General features: G+C 38.4%; 1 protein-coding gene and 4 non-coding genes across 6 annotated transcripts in view; 1 reads left to right on the top strand and 4 right to left on the bottom strand.

Annotated features, from left to right (window-relative positions):
* Positions 1 to 4299: 4299 nt before the first annotated feature.
* On the bottom strand, positions 4300 to 4381 carry TRNAS-UGA (transfer RNA serine (anticodon UGA)). Its single transcript has one exon. It is a non-coding gene; the product is annotated as a tRNA-Ser (tRNA).
* Positions 4382 to 5123: 742 nt separating this feature from the next.
* TRNAS-UGA (transfer RNA serine (anticodon UGA)) lies at positions 5124 to 5205 on the bottom strand. The gene has a single exon. It is a non-coding gene; the product is annotated as a tRNA-Ser (tRNA).
* A 734-nt stretch (positions 5206 to 5939) lies between these two features.
* On the bottom strand, positions 5940 to 6021 carry TRNAS-UGA (transfer RNA serine (anticodon UGA)). Its single transcript has one exon. It is a non-coding gene; the product is annotated as a tRNA-Ser (tRNA).
* Positions 6022 to 7004: 983 nt separating this feature from the next.
* On the bottom strand, positions 7005 to 7086 carry TRNAS-UGA (transfer RNA serine (anticodon UGA)). Its single transcript has one exon. It is a non-coding gene; the product is annotated as a tRNA-Ser (tRNA).
* A 12164-nt stretch (positions 7087 to 19250) lies between these two features.
* The window catches only part of LOC144954211 (uncharacterized), a 31164-nt gene continuing 29658 nt past the window's right edge, over positions 19251 to 20756 (top strand). For both annotated transcript variants that reach the window (XM_078884768.1, XM_078884764.1), the window contains exon 1: positions 19251 to 19389. The gene's annotated coding sequence lies outside the window, so the exon portion shown is untranslated. The remainder of the gene's footprint in view (positions 19390 to 20756) is intronic.

The raw sequence follows: 20756 nt of genomic DNA, 5'->3' as shown, positions 1-20756 counted from the left end.
CTGTGTCTCTATCTCAGTATCTCTCTGTGTCTCTCTGTGTCTCCCCGTGTCTCCCTGTGTCTGTGTCTCCCCGTGTCTCCCCGTGTCTCCCTGTGTCTCACTGTGTGTCTCCCTGTGTCTCCCTGTGTCTCTGTGTCTCTATCTCAGTATCTCTCTGTGTCTCTCGGTCTCCCTGTGTCTCCCTGTGTCTGTGTCTCCCCGTGTCTCCCTGTGTCTCACTGTGTGTCTCCCTGTGTCTCCCTGTGTCTCTGTGTCTCTATCTCAGTATCTCTCTGTGTCTCTCTGTGTCTCCCCGTGTCTCCCTGTGTCTGTGTCTCCCCGTGTCTCCCCGTGTCTCCCCGTGTCTCCCTGTGTCTCACTGTGTGTCTCTCTGTGTCTCCCCGCGTCTCTTCTCTGTCCGTGTTCCTGTGAATGACATCATCACCATCACCAGGGTCTATCCGCTGCTGGGTGAAGACCAGTGTGACGTCACGACCTATATAGCCAACACGATGACGTCACGACCCCCTAGACAACACAATGACGTCACGGGCGCCTATATAGACAACACGATGGTGTCATGGTCGCCTGCATAGTGCAATACGATGACGTCACATAACAGTTTCCTGTACAGGGTAACACGATGACGTCATGTAACGGTCCCGTATGGGGTAACACGATGACGTCACATAACGGTCCCCTATGAGGTAACACGATGACGTCACATAACGGTCCCCTATGGGGTAACACGATGACGTCACGTAACGGTTCCCTATGGGGGTAACACGATGACGTCATGTAACGGTCCCCTATGGGGTAACACGATGACGTCACGTAACGGTTCCCTATGGGGTAACACGATGACGTCATGTAACGGTTCACTCTCCACTCACCACCGTCTCACTCAACTCACCAAACTCACCCCAACTCACTCACCCCTTCTTCCTTCACTCACCTCACCAAATTCACCCGTTATTCATTCACTCACTCGTTATTCCTTCACTCACCCCAAATCCTTATTACTTCACCCACTCACTCCTTATTCCTTCAACCACCACAACTCACTCGTTTATCCTTCACTCACCCCAACTCACTCGTGATTCCTTCACTCGCTCCTTATTCCTTCAACCACCACAACTCACTCGTTATTCCTTCACTCACTCGTTATTCCTTCCTTCACTCACTCACCCCAACTCACCCGTTATTCCTTCACTCACACATTATTTCTTCCCTCACCCCAACTCACTCGTTATTCCTTCCTTCACTCACTCACCCCAACTCACTCGTTATTCCTTCACTCACACAAACTCACTCCTTATTTGAACTTGAAAACTATTCCTTCACTCACCCCAACTCACTCCTTATTCCTTCACTCACTCCAACTCACTCACCCCAACTCACTCCTTATTCCTTCACTCACTCACTCCCCTCACCCCAACTCACTCCTTATTCCTTCACTCACTAACTCACTCCCCTCACCTCACTCCCCTCACCCCAACTCACTCCTTATTCCTTCACTCACTAACTCACTCCCCTCACCCCAACTCACTCCCCTCACCCCAACTCACTCCCCTCACCCCAACTCACTCCTTATTCCTTCACTCACTAACTCACTCCCCTCACCCCAACTCACTCGTTATTCCTTCACTAACTCACCCACTCACCCCAACTCACTCGTTATTCCTTCACAAACTCACCCACTCACCCCAACTCACTCGTTATTCCTTCACTAACTCACTCCCCTCACCCCAACTCACTCCTTATTCCTTCACTCACTCACTCGTTATTCCTTCACTCACCCCAACTCACTCCTTATTCCTTCACTCACTCACTCCCCTCACCCCAACTCACTCATTCCTTCACTCACCGCAACTCACTCCTTATTCCTTCACTCACTCCTTATTCCTTCAACCACCACAACTCACTCGTTATTCCTTCACTCACCCCAACTCACTCGTTATTCCTTCACTAACTCACTCCCCTCACCCCAACTCACTCATTCCTTCACTCACCCACTCACTCCCCTCACTCGTTATTCCTTCACTCACCCCAACTCACTCACTCCCCTCACCCCAACTCACTCGTTATTCCTTCACTTATCCCAACTCACCCATTCCTCCTTCCTTCACTCACCCGTAATTCCTTCACTCACCCACTCACTCCCCTCACCCCAACTCACTCCTTATTTCTTCACTCACTCCCCTCACCCCAACTCACTCCTCATTCCTTCACTCACCCACTCACTCCCCTCACTCGTTATTCCTTCACTAACTCACTCCCCTCACCTCACCCCAACTCACTCCTTATTCCTTCACTTACCCGTGATTCATTCCCTCACGCCAGCGTATCGCCTCCGCTCGTCTCTCCTTCCTCCTCCACCCGTACACCACCAACTTTCTCCTCACCACCAACTCATTCCTCACCCCCTCAACTCCTTCCTCACCAACTCATTCCTCACCGGAGCGTGAAGGAGGAAGAAGCCGCGGGGCGATGAGGGGGCGGGGCGGGGAGAAAAAGGCGGGAAACTGTCAACGCGCCGTGACGTCACGCGCGTGACGTCATTGTTAATGTGTCCCATAGACTTCAATGTTAAAGTGTCTACCCATAGACTTCAATGTTAAAGTGTCTCCCATTGACTTCAATGTTAAAGTGTCTACCCATAGACTTCAATGTTAAAGTGTCTCCCATTGACTTCAATGTTAAAGTGTCTACCCATAGACTTCAATGTTAAAGTCTCTACCCATAGACTCCAATGTTAAAGTCTCCCATTGACTTCAATGTTAAAGTCTCTAACCATAGACTTCAATGTTAAAGTCTCCCATTGACTTCAATGTTAAAGTCTCTAACCATAGACTTCAATGTTAAAGTCTCCCATAGACTTCAATGTTAAAGTGTCTACCCATAGACTCCAATGTTAAAGTGTCTCCCCATAGACTTCAATGTTAAAGTCTCTACCCATAGACTCCAATGTTAAAGTGTCTCCCCATAGACTTCAATGTTAAAGTGTCTCCCATAGACTTCAATGTTAAAGTCTCCCCATAGACCCCAATGTTAAAGTCTCCCATAGACTTTCGATTTAAAGCTTTCGTGACTGCAATGTTAAAGTGTCTCCCCATAGACTTCAATGTTAAAGTGTCTACCCATAGACTTCAATGTTAAAGTGTCTACCCATAGACTTCAATGTTAAAGTCTCCCATAGACTTCAATGTTAAAGTCTCCCATAGACTCCAATATTAAAGTCTCCCCATAGACTCCAATGTTAAAGTCGCCCATAGACTTCAATGTTAAAATCTCTACCCATAGACTCCAATATTAAAGTCTCCCCATAGACTCCAATGTTAAAGTCTCCCATAGACTTCAATGTTAAAGTCTCCCATAGACTTCAATGTTAAAGTCTCCCATAGACTCCAATGTTAAAGTCTCCCATAGACTTCAATGTTAAAGTGTCTCCCCATAGACTCCAATGTTAAAGTCTCCCATAGACTCCAATGTTAAAGTCTCCCATAGACTCCAATGTTAAAGTCTCCCATAGACTTCAATGTTAAAGTGTCTCCCCATAGACTTCAATGTTAAAGTGTCTACCCATAGACTTCAATGTTAAAGTGTCTACCCATAGACTTCAATGTTAAAGTCTCCCATAGACTTCAATGACAAAATCTCCCATAGACTCCAATGTTAAAGTCTCCCATAGACATCAATGTTAAAGTCTCCCATAGACTTCAATGTTAAAGTCTCCCATAGACTTCAATGTTAAAGTCTCCCATAGACTTCAATGTTAAAGTCTCTACCCATAGACACTCATACAGACCCATAGACATCTACAGACATCCAGAGACTCATAATAATAGACACCCATAGAGACTCATAGAGATCCACAAAGACCCATAGGCACCCATAGAGACTCATAGAACCCCATAGAGACTAATAGAGACCCACAGAGATCCAGAGACTCATAGAGATCCACAGAGACTCACAGAGATCCAGAGACCCACAGATATCTACAGAGACCCATAGACACCCATAGACCCATAGAGACCCAGAGACTCATAGAGACCCATAGACACTCATACAGATCCACATGGACCTATAGAACCCCATAGAGATCCACAGAGATCTAGAGACTCATAGAGACCCATAGAGACTCAAATAGATCCACAGAGACCCATAGAGATCCAGAGACTCACAGAGACTCAAAGAGACCCACAGAGACCCACAGAGATCCAGAGACTCACAGAGACTCAAAGAGACCCACAGAGACCTATAGAGATCCAGAGACTCACAGAGATCACCAATAAAATAGATAATCAATATAAGAGACATCGCAGCGAGCAGGGTTCGAACCTGCGCGGGGGGACCCCATTGGATTTCAAGTCCAACGCCTTAACCACTCGGCCATCGCTGCACAGGTGAGTTCGTGAGTCCCAAAGGTCACTTATGAAACTTATTTCATAAGTGACCTCACCCACTCATTCACCCACTCACTCATGATCTCACTCAGCAACTCACTCACGCACCAAATCACCCACTCACTCACTCACCCACTAATTAACTCACCAACTCACTCGCCCACTAACCAACTCACTCACCCATTCACTCACCCACTCACTCACCCATTCACTCACTCACCAACTCCCACAGAGACCCACAGAGACTCACAAACACCCACAGACACTCATACAGGCCCATAGACATCCACAGAGATCCAGAGACCCATAATCATAGACACCCATAGAGACTCATAGAGATACACAGAGACCCGTAGGCACCCATAGAGACTCATAGAACTCCATAGAGACCCACAGAAAGAGACCCACAGAGACCTATACAGACCCATAGACACCCATAGAGATCCAGAGACTCATAGAGACCCAGACGCACCCATAGAGACTCATAGAGACCCAGACGCACCCACATAGACCCACAGAGACCCACAGAGACCCACAGAGACTCACAGAGACCCACAGAGACTCATAGAGACCCACAGAGACTCATAGAAACCGACAGAGACACAGACTCATAGACAACCATAGAGATCCACAGAGACCCAGAGACTCACATAGATCATCAATGAAAGAGATCATCAATAAGAGAGATCATCAATAAGAGAGATCATCAATAAAAGAGATAATCAATTAAAAAGACATCGCAGCGAGCAGGGTTCGAACCTGCGCGGGGGGACCCCATTGGATTTCAAGTCCAACGCCTTAACCACTCGGCCATCGCTGCACAGGTGAGTTCGTGAGTCCCAAAGGTCACTTATGAAACGTATTTCATAAGTGACCTCACCCACTCATTCACCCACTCACTCATTACCTCACTCAGCAACTCACTCACGCACCAACTCACTCACCCACTCACTCACTCACCCACTAATTAACTCACCAACTCACTCACCCACTAACCAACTCACTCACCCATTCACTCACCCACTCACTCACCCATTCACTCACTCACCAACTCCCACAGAGACCCACAGAGACCCACAAACACCCACAGACACTCATACAGGCCCATAGACATCCACAGAGATCCAGAGACTCATAATCATAGACACCCATAGAGACTCATAGAGATACACAGAGACCCGTAGGCACCCATAGAGACTCATAGAACTCCATAGAGACCCACAGAGAGAGACCCACAGAGACCTATACAGACCCATAGACACCCACAGAAATCCAGAGACTCATAGAGACCCAGACGCACCCATAGAGACTCATAGAGACCCAGACGCACCCATAGAGACTCACAGAGACTCACAGAGACCTACAGAGACCCACAGAGATCCACAGAGACCCACAGAGATTCACAGAGACCCATAGGCACCCACAGAGATCCACATAGATAATCAATAAAAGAGATAATCAATAAAAGAGATAATCAATAAAAGAGATCATCAATAAAAGAGATAATCAATAAAAGAGATAATCAATAAAAGAGATAATCAATAAAAGAGACATCGCAGCGAGCAGGGTTCGAACCTGCGCGGGGAGACCCCATTGGATTTCAAGTCCAACGCCTTAACCACTCGGCCATCGCTGCACAGGTGAATGTGGATGCCCCACATGTCACTTATGAAACTGAACAGGTGACAAGTTTCATAAGTGACCTCACCCACTCACTCACTGACTCACTCATTAAGTCACTCAGCAACTCACTCAGCAACTCACTCACTCACTCACCAACTCACTCACCAACTCACCCACTCATTACCTCACTCACCAACTCACTCACCAACTCACTCACCAACTAACTCATTAAGTCACTCAGCAATTCACTCATTCACTCACTCACCAACTCACTCACCAACTCACTCACCCACTAACTCACTCACCAACTAACTCACCCACTCACTCACTGACTCACCCACTCATTACCTCACTCAGCAACTCACTCACCAACTCACTCACCCACTAACTCATTAAGTCACTCAGCAACTCACTCACTCATTCACTCACTCACCAACTCACTCACCAACTCACTCACCAACTCACTCGCTCACTCAGCAACTCACTCACCCACTCACCAACTCACTCATCCATTCACTCATTCACAAAATCACTCACTCACCCCCACCACCCACATAGACCCATATAGACCCATAGACACTCATATAGACCCATAGACACCCATAGAGATCCACAGAGATCCAGAGACTCATAGACACCCATAGAGACTCATAGAGACTCATAGAGACCCATAGAGACCCATAGACATCCAGAGACCCATAGAAACCCATAGAGATCCACAGAGACCCACAGAGATATCGAGACTTATAGAGACCCATAGAGATCCACAGAGCCCCATAGGCACCCATAGAGACTCATAGAACCTAAAATAGACCCACAGAGACTCATACAACCCCATAGAGATCCACAGAGACCCACAGAGATCCAGAGACTCATAGAAACCCATAGAGATCCACAGAGATCCACAGAAACCCATAGAAATCCACAGACCCACAGAGATCTACAGAGACCCATAGAAATCCAGAGACTCACAGAGATAATCAATAAAAGGGATATCGCAGCGAGCAGGGTTCGAACCTGCGCGGGGGGACCCCATTGGATTTCAAGTCCAACGCCTTAACCACTCGGCCATCGCTGCACAGGTGAATTCGTGAGTCCCAAAGGCAGAGGTGGGACAAAGTCATTGTTATGCAAGTCCAAGTCGAGTCGCAAGTCATCAAATTCATGACTCGAGTCTGACTCGAGTCCAAGTCACATGACTCGAGTCCACACCTCTGCCCAAAGGTCACTTATGAAACTGAACAGGTGACAAGTTTCATGAGTGACCTCACCCATTCACCCATTAAGTCACTCATTACCTCACTCAGCAACTCACTCACTCACCAACTCACTCACCCACTCACTCACCCACTCACTCACCCACTCACTCACTCACCCACTCACTCACCCACGACCTCCTGTATACCAGGCGAGGTAGTTAACATCTCTCCATTGTCAGGATCGAACCCACGTCCTCCTAGTAATGTGACGATAGTTTTTTCGGCAATGTCTTTAATCATAATTTTGCAACTACACCGTTTCATGGCATCATCTTTCTTAACAATCTAACCGTGGAGATGTTTACACAATATATTAACCAGAGCTCAAGGATGTGCCTTTCGTGAGATGTTAACTAACCTGGTGTGTCTTCTTGGTTTTTTCGGTAAAGTCACGTAGAATGGAAATAATAAAATAATAAAAATAAAACATCTTTTATTATTTCCATTCTACGTGACTTTACCGAAAGAAGCAAGAAGATGAATCCCTGCAGTCACGAAAGCTTTAAATCGAAATTTAACCTGTTGTGCATTGAAAAATTATAATACTCCGACGGAAGCTCCTGCTGTTGTCGAGTGACTCATGCAGCCAGTTATGGCTGCAGGGTTTTGGTGGTACATCTTCTTAGGTTTTTTCGGTAAAGTCACGTAGAAAGTAAAATAAAATAAAAACAAAAATCACGACGTTTCGGAGGCAACACAAGTCTCCGTCATCAGGTGGGACCGTCACAGCTTGATGCAGCTAATCTGGCTGTGACGGTCCCACCTGATGACGGAGACTTGTGTTGCCTCCGAAACGTCGTGATTTTTGTTTTTATTTTATTTCACTTTCTACGTGACTTTACCGAAAAAACCTAAGAAGATGATTCCTTGCAGTCACGAAAGTTTCAAATCTAGAATTGGTGGTACATGTTGTTGATGCCGTTTATTGTGAAAATTGTGTGAGTTCCTATGATTGCTTTTCCATTGCTTTCATGGCTTTATTTTGGTGATTTCGAAAAGTGTATTGGTTTAGCCATGTTTGTGTTGTTGTCGTACAGAGTTAGATCGATGGCCTTAATCTAAGTTGTCTTTTCGATTTAAAGCTTTCGTGACTGCAGGGATTCATCTTCTTGGTTCTTTCGGTAAAGTCACCACGTAGAAGGGAAGTAATAAAATAATAAAACATAATAACATATTAATAATAATAAAACATAATAAAATAATTATAATAAAAAACAAATAATAAAATAATAAAACATAATAAATAATAAAAAATAAAACTTTAAATTATAAAAATAATAAAATAAGAAAGCATAATAAAATTATAAAAATAAAACATAATAAATAAAAAATAAACCAAAATAATAAAAAATAATAAAATAAGAAAACATAATAAAATTATAAAACATAAAAAAAAACATAATAAAATTTCGATTTAAAGCTTTCGTGACTGCAGGGATTCATCTTCTTGGTTCTTTCGGTAAAGTCACGTAGAAGGGAAGTAATAAAATAATACAAATAAAACATAATTAAATAATTCTCACGACGTTTCGGCCACGACGCAAGCAGCCGTCCTCAGGAGAAGACCAGGTCTGTCGGGGAGACATCGAACCCACGACCTCCTGTAGACCAGGCGAGGTAGTCAACATCTCCCCATTGTCAGGATCGAACCCACGACCTCCTGTAGACCAGGCGAGGTAGTCAACATCTCCCTATTGTCAGGATCGAACCCACGACCTCCTGTAGACCAGGCGAGATAGTCAACATCTCCCCATTGTCAGGATCGAACCCACGACCTCCTGTAGACCAGGCGAGGTAGTCAACATCTCCCTATTGTCAGGATCGAACCCACGACCTCCTGTAGACCAGGCGAGGTAGTCAACATCTCCCCATTGTCAGGATCGAACCCACGACCTCCTGTAGACCAGGCGAGGTAGTCAACATCTCCCCATTGTCAGGATCGAACCCACGACCTCCTGTAGACCAGGAGAGGTAGTCAACATCTCCCTATTGTCAGGATCGAACCCACGACCTCCTGTAGACCAGGCGAGGTAGTCAACATCTCCCCATTGTCAGGATCGAACCCACGACCTCCTGTAGACCAGGCGAGGTAGTCAACATCTCCCTATTGTCAGGATCGAACCCACGACCTCCTGTAGACCAGGCGAGGTAGTCAACATCTCCCTATTGTCAGGATCGAACCCACGACCTCCTGTAGACCAGGCGAGGTAGTCAACATCTCCCCATTGTCAGGATCGAACCCACGACCTCCTGTAGACCAGCCGAGGTAGTCAACATCTCCCTATTGTCAGGATCGAACCCACGACCTCCTGTAGACCAGGCGAGGTAGTCAACATCTCCCCATTGTCAGGATCGAACCCACGACCTCCTGTAGACCAGGCGAGGTAGTCAACATCTCCCTATTGTCAGGATCGAACCCACGACCTCCTGTAGACCAGGCGAGGTAGTCAACATCTCCCCATTGTCAGGATCGAACCCACGACCTCCTGTAGACCAGGCGAGGTAGTCAACATCTCCCTATTGTCAGGATCGAACCCACGACCTCCTGTAGACCAGGCGAGGTAGTCAACATCTCCCTATTGTCAGGATCGAACCCACGACCTCCTGTAGACCAGGCGAGGTAGTCAACATCTCCCTATTGTCAGGATCGAACCCACGACCTCCTGTAGACCAGGCGAGGTAGTCAACATCTCCCTATTGTCAGGATCGAACCCACGACCTCCTGTAGACCAGGCGAGGTAGTCAACATCTCCCTATTGTCAGGATCGAACCCACGACCTCCTGTATACCAGGCGAGGTAGTCAACATCTCCCTATTGTCAGGATCGAACCCACGACCTCCTGTAGACCAGGCGAGGTAGTCAACATCTCCCTATTGTCAGGATCGAACCCACGACCTCCTGTAGACCAGGCGAGGTAGTCAACATCTCCCTATTGTCAGGATCGAACCCACGACCTCCTGTAGACCAGGCGAGGTAGTCAACATCTCCCTATTGTCAGGATCGAACCCACGACCTCCTGTAGACCAGGCGAGGTAGTCAACATCTCCCTATTGTCAGGATCGAACCCACGACCTCCTGTAGACCAGGCGAGGTAGTCAACATCTCCCTATTGTCAGGATCGAACCCACGACCTCCTGTAGACCAGGCGAGGTAGTCAACATCTCCCTATTGTCAGGATCGAACCCACGACCTCCTGTAGACCAGGCGAGGTAGTCAACATCTCCCTATTGTCAGGATCGAACCCACAACCTCCTGTAGACCAGGCGAGGTAGTCAACATCTCCCTATTGTCAGGATCGAACCCACGACCTCCTGTAGACCAGGCGAGGTAGTCAACATCTCCCTATTGTCAGGATCGAACCCACGACCTCCTGTAGACCAGGCGAGGTAGTCAACATCTCCCTATTGTCAGGATCGAACCCACGACCTCCTGTAGACCAGGCGAGGTAGTCAACATCTCCCTATTGTCAGGATCGAACCCACGACCTCCTGTAGACCAGGCGAGGTAGTCAACATCTCTCCATTGTCAGGATCGAACCCACGACCTCCTGTAGACCAGGCGAGGTAGTCAACATCTCCCTATTGTCAGGATCGAACCCACGACCTCCTGTAGACCAGGCGAGGTAGTCAACATCTCCCTATTGTCAGGATCGAACCCACGACCTCCTGTAGACCAGGCGAGGTAGTCAACATCTCCCTATTGTCAGGATCGAACCCACGACCTCCTGTAGACCAGGCGAGGTAGTCAACATCTCCCTATTGTCAGGATCGAACCCACGACCTCCTGTAGACCAGGCGAGGTAGTCAACATCTTCCTATTGTCAGGATCGAACCCACGACCTCCTGTAGACCAGGCGAGGTAGTCAACATCTCCCTATTGTCAGGATCGAACCCACGACCTCCTGTAGACCAGGCGAGGTAGTTGTCTTGTGGTTGTTGTTGTTGTTTGACTTGCATCCCACTGGGAGTTTTGCACACAGCGTTGGTGTACGGTGCTTTTTCTGCAATATTTTGCTGTCTTTTCTTGAATTTTCTGTTTGCACTCAGTCACATGTAGTCACTTTAAGATGTTTTATTGGAGACTAGGCTCTAAGAAAAGCTGTCTCGGGTGTGGACCAATCAACTTCAAGGACAATGCATATCATTATCATCATCAGAGTTGTTTCTTTTTGTTTGCAATTTCACTGCTTGTGTTGTGGTTATTGCAAACATGATGCCTTAATTCGAGATTTGAAGCTTTCGAGACTGCACCACCACCACCTTGTATAAAGGTGTCAGTTTTTGTACCAGTTGGAAGGGTAAAAACCTATTGCTATATTTTTCCACTGGTAATGGAGATGTCTCATAATGTTTTCTTGTTTAAGTTTGTTTGTTTGTTGCGGTTGCACCCGATTCAAGAGCCGAATGACTCACATGGCTATATACCTATTACATGAACTTGAACTGTTGTGAAGCTGTGTAAACCACCACCACCACCACCACCCACCAACCACTAACCACCACCACCACCACCCACCAACCACCACCACCACCACCACCACCCACCAACCACCACCACCACCACCACCACCCACCAACCACCACCACCACCACCACCACCACTCCTCGCCTTGACATTTCACGGCAAGCTGAGCCAAGAATAGACGTCAACGTCAACGCTCCCGCGCTCCCACGCCCCATCAAGTTATGGGCCGGTCGTCTGTCACTGGTCTGACATCGTCAGTGGCGAGCGGAGACGGTCCATCCCTTGACGTGGCCGGGGACAGAAGCAGTCGACTGGAAGCTCTCGTACTCCACAGAGCTCCCGAAGGTAGCAATCTAGCTCCTGACGGGGGAATTGAAGCCTCTCCTCTGCACAAACACACCAGATCTAGATTTAGATTTGAAGCTTTCGTGACTGCAAGGAATTATATTCTTGGTTTCTTTCGGTAAAGTCACGTAGAAGGGAGATAATAAAATAATAAAAATATAAACCAATAAAATAATAAAAATATAAACCAGTAAAATAATAAAAATATAAACCAATAAAATAATAAAAATATAAACCAGTAAAATAATAAAAATATAAACCAATAAAATAATTAAAATATAAACCAATAAAATAATAAAAATATAAACCAATAAAATAAAAAAAATATAAACCAATAAAATAATAAAAATATAAACCAATAAAATAATAAAAATATAAACCAATAAAATAATAAAAATATAAACCAATAAAATAATAAAAATATAAACCAATAAAATAATAAAAATATAAACCAATAAAATAACAAAAATATAAACCAATAAAATAATAAAAATATAAACCAATAAAATAATAAAAATATAAACCAATAAAATAATAAAAATATAAACCAATAAAATAATAAAAATATAAACCAATAAAATAATAAAAATATAAACCAGTAAAATAATAAAAATATAAACCAATAAAATAATTAAAATATAAACCAATAAAATAATAAAAATATAAACCAATAAAATAAAAAAAATATAAACCAGTAAAATAATAAAAATATAGACCAATAAAATAATAAAAATATAAACCAATAAAATAATAAAAATATAAACCAATAAAATAACAAAAATATAAACCAATAAAATAATTAAAATATAAACCAATAAAATAATAAAAATATAAACCAATAAAATAATAAAAATATAAACCAATAAAATAATTAAAATATAAACCAATAAAATAATAAAAATATAAACCAGTAAAATAATAAAAATATAAACCAATAAAATAATAAAAATATAAACCAGTAAAATAATAAAAATATAAACCAGTAAAATAATAAAAATATAAACCAATAAAATAATAAAAATATAAACCAATAAAATAATAAAAATATAAACCAATAAAATAATAAAAATATAAACCAATAAAATAATAAAAATATAAACCAATAAAATAATAAAAATATAAACCAATAAAATAATAAAAATATAAACCAATAAAATAATAAAAATATAAACCAATAAAATAATACAAATAGAAACCAGTAAAATAATAAAAATATAAACCAATAAAATAATAAAAATATAAACCAATAAAATAATAAAAATATAAACCAATAAAATAATAAAAATATAAACCAATAAAATAATAAAAATATAAACCAATAAAATAATAAAAATATAAACCAATAAAATAATAAAAATATAAACCAATAAAATAATACAAATAGAAACCAGTAAAATAATAAAAATATAAACCAATAAAATAATAAAAATGTAAACCAATAAAACAATAAAAATATAAACCAATAAAATAATTAAAATATAAACCAGTAAAATAATAAAAATATAAACCAATAAAATAATAAAAATGTAAACCAATAAAACAATAAAAATATAAACCAATAAAATAATAAAAATATAAACCAGTAAAATAATAAAAATATAAACCAATAAAATAATTAAAATATAAACCAATAAAATAATAAAAATATAAACCAATAAAATAATTAAAATATAAACCAGTAAAATAATAAAAATATAAACCAATAAAATAATAAAAATATAAACCAATAAAATAATAAAAATATAAACCAATAAAATAATAAAAATATAAACCAATAAAATAATAAAAATATAAACCAATAAAATAATAAAAATATAAACCAGTAAAATAATAAAAATATAAACCAGTAAAATAATAAAAATATAAACCAGTAAAATAATTAAAATATAAACCAATAAAATAATTAAAATATAAACCAGTAAAATAATTAAAATATAAACCAGTAAAATAATAAAAATATAAACCAGTAAAATAATAAAAATATAAACCAATAAAATAATAAAAATATAAACCAATAAAATAATAAAAATATAAACCAATAAAATAATAAAAATATAAACCAATAAAATAATACAAATAGAAACCAGTAAAATAATAAAAATATAAACCAATAAAATAATAAAAATGTAAACCAATAAAACAATAAAAATATAAACCAATAAAATAATAAAAATATAAACCAATAAAATAATAAAAATATAAACCAATAAAATAATAAAAATATAAACCAATAAAATAATAAAAATGTAAACCAATAAAACAATAAAAATATAAACCAATAAAATAATAAAAATATAAACCAGTAAAATAATAAAAATATAAACCAATAAAACAATAAAAATATAAACCAGTAAAATAATAAAAATATAAACCAATAAAATAATTAAAATATAAACCAATAAAATAATTAAAATATAAACCAATAAAATAATAAAAATATAAACCAATAAAACAATAAAAATATAAACCAATAAAATAATAAAAATATAAACCAATAAAATAATTAAAATATAAACCAGTAAAATAATAAAAATATAAACCAATAAAATAATAAAAATGTAAACCAATAAAACAATAAAAATATAAACCAATAAAATAATAAAAATATAAACCAGTAAAATAATAAAAATATAAACCAGTAAAATAATAAAAATATAAACCAATAAAATAATAAAAATATAAACCAATAAAATAATAAAAATATAAACCAATAAAATAATAAAAATATAAACCAATAAAATAATAAAAATATAAACCAATAAAATAATACAAATAGAAACCAGTAAAATAATAAAAATATAAACCAATAAAATAATAAAAATATAAACCAATAAAACAATAAAAATATAAACCAATAAAATAATAAAAATATAAACCAATAAAATAATAAAAATGTAAACCAATAAAATAATAAAAATATAAACCAGTAAAATAATAAAAATATAAACCAATAAAATAATAAAAATATAAACCAGTAAAACAACAAAAATATAAACCAGTAAAACAACAAAAATATAAACCAGTAAAATAATAAAAATATAAACCAGTAAAACAACAAAAATATAAACCAGTAAAACAACAAAAATATAAACCAGTAAAACAACAAAAATATAAACCAGTAAAATAATAAAAATATAAACCAGTAAAATAATAAAAATATAAACCAGTAAAATAATAAAAATATAAACCAATAAAACAATAAAAATATAAACCAATAAAATAATAAAAATATAAACCAATAAAATAATAAAAATATAAACCAATAAAATAATAAAAATATAAACCAATAAAATAATACAAATAGAAACCAGTAAAATAATAAAAATATAAACCAATAAAATAATAAAAATATAAACCAATAAAATAATAAAAATATAAACCAATAAAATAATAAAAATATAAACCAGTAAAATAATAAAAATATAAACCAATAAAATAATAAAAATAGAAACCAATAAAATAATAAAAATATAAACCAGTAAAATAATAAAAATATAAACCAATAAAATAATAAAAATATAAACCAGTAAAATAATAAAAATATAAACCAATAAAATAATAAAAATATAAACCAATAAAATAATTAAAATATAAACCAATAAAATAATAAAAATATAAACCAATAAAACAATAAAAATATAAACCAATAAAATAATTAAAATATAAACCAATAAAATAATTAAAATATAAACCAATAAAATAATAAAAATATAAACCAATAAAATAATACAAATAGAAACCAGTAAAATAATAAAAATATAAACCAATAAAATAATAAAAATATAAACCAATAAAATAATTAAAATATAAACCAGTAAAATAATAAAAATATAAACCAATAAAATAATTAAAATATAAACCAATAAAATAATAAAAATATAAACCAATAAAATAATAAAAATATAAACCAGTAAAATAATAAAAATATAAACCAGTAAAACAACAAAAATATAAACCAGTAAAACAACAAAAATATAAACCAGTAAAATAATAAAAATATAAACCAGTAAAACAACAAAAATATAAACCAGTAAAATAATAAAAATATAAACCAGTAAAATAATAAAAATATAAACCAATAAAACAATAAAAATATAAACCAATAAAACAATAAAAATATAAACCAATAAAACAACAAAAATATAAACCAATAAAACAACAAAAATATAAACCAGTAAAATAATAAAAATATAAACCAGTAAAATAATAAAAATATAAACCAGTAAAATAATAAAAATATAAACCAATAAAATAATAAAAATATAAACCAATAAAACAATAAAAATATAAACCAATAAAATAATAAAAATATAAACCAATAAAATAATAAAAATATAAACCAGTAAAATAATTAAAATATAAACCAATAAAATAATAAAAATATAAACCAGTAAAACAATAAAAATATAAACCAATAAAATAATAAAAATATAAACCAATAAAATAATAAAAATATAAACCAATAAAATAATAAAAACATAAACCAGTAAAATAATTAAAATATAAACCAACTAAATAATTAAAATATAAACCAATAAAATAATAAAAACATAAACCAGTAAAATAATTAAAATATAAACCAGTAAAATAATAAAAATATAAACCAATAAAATAATAAAAATATAAACCAATAAAATAATAAAAATATAAACCAATAAAATAATTAAAATATAAACCAACTAAATAATTAAAATATAAACCAATAAAATAATAAAAATATAAACCAATAAAATAATAAAAATATAAACCAATAAAATAATAAAAATATAAACCAATAAAATAATTAAAATATAAACCAATAAAATAATTAAAATATAAACCAATAAAATAATAAAAATATAAACCAATAAACTAATAAAAATATAAACCAGTAAAATAATAAAAATATAAACCAATAAAATAATAAAAATATAAACCAATAAAATAATAAAAATATAAACCAATAAAATAATAAAAATATAAACCAATAAAATAATAAAAACATAAACCAGTAAAATAATTAAAATATAAACCAACTAAATAATTAAAATATAAACCAGTAAAATAATAAAAATATAAACCAATAAAATAATAAAAATATAAACCAATAAAATAATAAAAATATAAACCAATAAAATAATTAAAATATAAACCAACTAAATAATTAAAATATAAACCAATAAAATAATAAAAATATAAACCAATAAAATAATAAAAATATAAACCAATAAAATAATAAAAATATAAACCAATAAAATAATTAAAATATAAACCAATAAAATAATTAAAATATAAACCAATAAAATAATAAAAATATAAACCAATAAACTAATAAAAATATAAACCAGTAAAATAATAAAAATATAAACCAATAAAATAATAAAAATATAAACCAATAAAATAATTAAAATATAAACCAACTAAATAATTAAAATATAAACCAATAAAATAATAAAAATATAAACCAATAAAATAATAAAAATATAAACCAACAAAACAACAAAAATAGAAACCAATAAAATAATAAAAACATAAACCAATAAAATAATAAAAATATAAACCAACAAAACAACAAAAATAGAAACCAATAAAATAATAAAAATATAAACCAATAAAAATTCTCACGACGTTTCGACTGCAACACAAGCAGCAATCGTCATCAGGTGAGAAATCAGATCTGGCAAAGCCGACCCTCCCATCATCCACAGAGCTCCCGAAGGTACCAATCTAGCTCCGGACGGGGGAATTGCAGCCTCTCCTCTGCACAAACACACCAGATCTATTCTAGATTTGAAGCTTTCGTGACTGCAATAATTTATATTCTTGGTTCTTTCGGTAAAGTCAGCAAGTAGGTAAAAAATTAAAATTAATAAAAGTAAAATAAAAATTAAATAAAAATCACGACGTTTCGGAGGCAACACAAGCCTCCGTCTTCAGGTGGAACCGTCACAGCCCGATTGCTGTATCAAGTAAAAAAAAAGAAAACAAAGTCGTGATTTTATTTTATTTTACTTTTATTAATTAAAATGTTATTTTTTTACCTACGTGACTTCAACGAAAAAACCCCAGAATATGAACACCAGATCTAGCAAAGCCGACCCTCCCATCATCCACAGAGCTCCCGAAGGTACCAATCTAGCTCCGGACGGGGGAATTGCAGCCTCTCCTCTGCACAAACACACCAGATCTAGATTTGAAGCTTTCGTGACTGCAATAATTTATATTCTTGGTTTTTCCGGTAAAGTCAGCATGTAGGTAAAAACTTAAAATTAATAAAAGTAAAATAAAAATAAAATAAAAATCACGACGTTTCGGAGGCAACACAAGCCTCCGTCTTCAGGTGGAACCGTCACAGCCCGATTGCTGTATCAAGTAAAAAACAAAGTCGTGATTTTATTTTATTTTACTTTTATTAATTAAAATGTTATTTTTTTACCTACGTGACTTCAACGAAAAAACCCCAGAATATGAACACCAGATCTAGCAAAGCCGACCCTCCCATCATCCACAGAGCTCCCGAAGGTACCAATCTAGCTCCGGACGGGGGAATTGCAGCCTCTCCTCTGCACAAACACAGACACCAGATCCAGTTAACGAGACCCTCTCCAAGTCCGAAGAGGTCCCGATGGGGCTGTCGACTTCTCTTAAAGGGACCGCGAGGGCTCCATGTTTTGGTGACCCCTCCTACCCTCTGTCCCGGGGGACCTCTCTCTTAAAGGGACCCCTCTCTTAAAGGGACCCTTCTTTTTAATGGGACCACAGGCAGATTCCTTTCTTAAAGGGACCCCTCTCTTAAAGGGGCCCCTCTGTTAAAGGGACCCCTCTTTTAATGGGATCCGGGGGGGGGGGGGGTGTTCCTCTCTTAAAGGGACCCCGGGGGGGGGGGGGAGAGAACACCCCTCTCTTAAAGGGACACGGGCATCTATCTTAAAGGGACCCCGGTACATGCCTTAAAGGGACCCCAAAGCTGTTGTTATTACGGCAGCTCCGCTGTATCCCTGCGGAGAGACCACGCCTCTCTTAAAGGGACCCGGCTTGGAGGATGGGGTGGTGAGTGGGGCGGGGTGGTGTGTTGGGGTGGGGTGGGTGGTGAGTTGGGTGGTGAGTGGGGTGGTGAGTTGGGTGGTGAGTGGGGTGGTGAGTGGGGTGGGGTGGGTGGTGAGTGGGGTGGGGTGGGTGGGGTGGGGAGAGTGGATAGATTCGGCGCCCCCACCGCATCCCTGCCCCGGCTGGCGTGTTGAGTTTATCCGCTTCCCGAGATGACGACTTGGGATAGTGGCCAGGAGTGAAGCAACAGTCCGAACTACTGTCCTCACCACGCAGTGCGCACTGGGTGAGTGTGTGGGTGAGTGAGTGGGTGAGTGGGTGAGTGGGTGAGTGTGTGGGTGAGTGGGTGAGTGGGTGAGTGAGTGGGTGAGTGGGTGGGTGAGTGGGTGAGTGGGTGGGTGAGTGGGTGGGTGAGTGAGTGGGTGAGTGTGTGGGTGAGTGAGTGGGTGGGTGAGTGGGTGAGTGAGTGGGTGGGTGAGTGGGTGGGTGGGTGAGTGGGTCGGTGAGTGAGTGAGTGGGTGAGTGAGTGGGTGAGTGGGTGAGTGAGTGAGTGTATGAGTGAGTGGGTGAGAGGGTGTGTGGGTGGGTGTGTGGGTGAGTGGGTGAGTGAGTGGGTGAGTTAGTGTGTGGGTGAGTGAGTGAGTGAGTAGGTGTGTGGGTGAGTGTGTGAGTGGGTGAGTGGGTGAGTGAGTGAGTGAGTGTATGAGTGTATAAGTGTATGAGTGGGTGAGTGAGTGGGTGAGTGGGTGAGTGAGTGTATGAGTGTATGAGTGAGTGAGTGGGTGAGTGAGTGGGTGAGTGAGTGGGTGAGTGGGTGAGTGAGTGTATGAGTGAGTGTGTGAGTGAGTGGGTGAGTGAGTGGGTGAGTGAGTGGGTGAGTGGGTGAGTGAGTGTATGAGTGTATGAGTGAGTGTGTGAGTGAGTGGGTGAGTGTGTGGGTGAGTGGTGAGTGAGTGAGTGGGTGAGTGAGTGAGTGAGTGGGTGAGTGAGTGGGTGAGTGTGTGTGTGAGTGAGTGAGTGAGTGGGTGAGTGAATGAGTGGGTGTGTGAGTGGGTGGGTGAGTGAGTCGGTGAGTGAGTGGGTGAGTGAGTGGGTGGGTGAGTGAGTCGGTGAGTGAGTGGGTGAGTGAGTGAGTGGTGAGTGAGTGAGTGGGTGAGTGAGTGGGTGAATGAGTGTGTGGGTGAGTGGGTGAGTGAGTGGTGGGTGTGTGAGTGGGTGAGTGAGTGGGTGAGTGGTGAGTGAGTGAGTGGGTGAGTGGATGAGTGAGTGAGTGGTGAGTGAGTGGGTGAGTGAGTGAGTGGTGAGTGAGTGGGTGAGTGAGTGGGGGAGTGGGTGAGTGTGTGGGTGAGTGAGTGGTGAGTGAGTGAGTGGGTGAGTGGGTGAGTGGTGAGTGAGTGGGTGAGTGAGTGGGTGAGTGGGTGAGTGTGTGGGTGAGTGAGTGGGTGAGTGGGTGAGTGAGTGGGTGAGTGGGTGAGTGAGTGGGTGAGTGGGTGAGTGAGTGGGTGAGTGGGTGAGTGTGTGGGTGAGTGAGTGGTGAGTGAGTGAGTGGGTGAGTGGGTGAGTGGTGAGTGAGTGGGTGAGTGAGTGGGTGAGTGGGTGAGTGTGTGGGTGAGTGAGTGGGTGAGTGGGTGAGTGAGTGGGTGAGTGAGTGTA

This window comes from Lampetra fluviatilis, unplaced genomic scaffold (genome assembly GCF_964198595.1).
Source record: "Lampetra fluviatilis unplaced genomic scaffold, kcLamFluv1.1 SCAFFOLD_274, whole genome shotgun sequence".
Classification (NCBI taxonomy): Eukaryota; Metazoa; Chordata; class Hyperoartia; order Petromyzontiformes; family Petromyzontidae; genus Lampetra; species Lampetra fluviatilis.
This window is presented reverse-complemented; position numbering and strand designations above follow the sequence as displayed.